Consider the following 1,922-nt stretch of genomic DNA (forward strand, 5'->3'; position numbering starts at 1 on the left):
GGGTTTGGGGATAAGCCTGGATCCTTGTGCTTGGTAATGTGTGTGCTCAGCTGGGTGTGCCACCACCCAGCCCCTACAACAGTTCTTCATTAGCTGTGTATAAGAAATAAGCACCAACATTTATGCATTCTCTAGATATACTTGAGCAGCCTGTGACAGTCCCTGGAATCCCTGCTATATGTGAGTTGTCTGCTTGGGACTGTACGCACACACACACACGTAGATGCATAGTAAGATGGAGTTGTATGGTTCAGTCATTTCTCCAACTGGCCACTGTATTTTGCAAACATATTATTATGACAAATGAAAAATAGCTCCATTCAAGTCAATGGCAATAGAGAATACAGTGTTTCATGCAGCCAAGGATGATGACTCATCTCTGTGACCTTGGTCTTCTAGGTCCTTTCCCACGTCCCCTTAGGGTTATGTCACACCTGAGGGCATGGTCTCACTTTCGCCAGCTTTCCAGTAAACATTCACTTCCCAGAAAAATGCAGGACTGGCTGGTGAAATAGCTCATTTGGACAGTGTACTTCTTTGCCATGTGTGTGACCCAGGTTTGAGCCTGGCCTCCACCACATTGAAGGGAGCTTTAGAGCTGTGATCTCACTCACCCTGTCTCTGCCTTTCTGTCTCTCTGTCACTATGTTTAAAACAAATGCCAGGGACTGTTACTGTTGTCTGTTGTCTTACTCATCTTTTTCTCACTCTGTCTCACGAAGACAGCACCTGTGCAGATAGAACATTTGTCAAATTTGTAAATAAACTAAGGGGAAAGATATTTTGTTGTTGTTGTGCTTGTCACAGGTTGATTGATTATGGCATCTCAGAGAAAACAGCCTCCTGGGTGCCTTGCTTGTCTGACCAGGTGTCATTATTGCTAATTTAGCCTCAAAACAATCTTGATGAATTTCAGCTGATCATCTGCTCTGCCTGTGGTTCTGTCTGAGAACACTAAAATCCAGCGTGATGAAAATTACTCACAAGCCTGAGAAAAGAAAGGGGGGTAAGAAAGACAATTCTTTACTTGGGGGATGAGTGCTCTTTATCACACCCAGGTTTCATTTCCTGGAGGCTTTGCTGTGTCAAGTTTGGGATGTTGTTTCTTAGGAGAAGTGCACACAGATGAGTATCAAATCTGGGGTGGTGGTGGTGGGAATTATAAAAAGAGGAAAGAGAGAAGCGTCCCTTCCCAAAGCAAAAAATCAAAGAAGCATTTGAGATGAGCCCCTGAAAGATTGATTACAATCTTTCCTTTTACCAAGTGCATGACTTTTCTAAACTGACTTGTCCCAAATGGATGAACAAGGACCTTTCAGACTGTCAGCCAAAGTGGAGATAGATGAGAGCCAGAAAATGGGCTTAGAAAGGATTTAACTCTCAACTTCCTGCATGGCAAGCTGCATCTGGCACCCTTTTTCTCATAGGAAAACTGTGGGTGAGTGACAGCAAGGGTGAGCCAGGACCAGGAGGCATGCTGTTCTTGTGGGGCGGGGCAGGGCAGGGCGACTTCACCCTGCCTGGGGTGGGGAGGAGATGCAAACTGGGTGCAAAGGTTCCCAGACATAAGCTGGAGCATGACTCCATCTATGGATTATGCTTTATTTATTTATTTTTAAAATAATTTATTTATTTATTCATGAGAAAGATAGGAGGAGAGAAAGAACCAGCCATCACTCTGGTACATGTGTTGCTGTGGATCAAACTCAGGACCTCATGCTTGAGAGTCTAGTACCATAGCCACTGCAGCACCTCCCGGACCACTGGATTATGCTTTATTAAAGTTAGTCGTGGAGAGCGGTGGAGATAGCATAATGGTGATATAAAAGGACTGTCATGCCTGAGGTTCTGAGGGTCCAGGTTCAATCCTCAGCACCACCATGAGCCACAGCTGAATAATAATAATAAGCAATTATTATAAC

The sequence above is a fragment of the Erinaceus europaeus genome, chromosome 7 (genome assembly GCF_950295315.1).
Source record: "Erinaceus europaeus chromosome 7, mEriEur2.1, whole genome shotgun sequence".
In the NCBI taxonomy this organism is placed as follows: Eukaryota; Metazoa; Chordata; class Mammalia; order Eulipotyphla; family Erinaceidae; genus Erinaceus; species Erinaceus europaeus.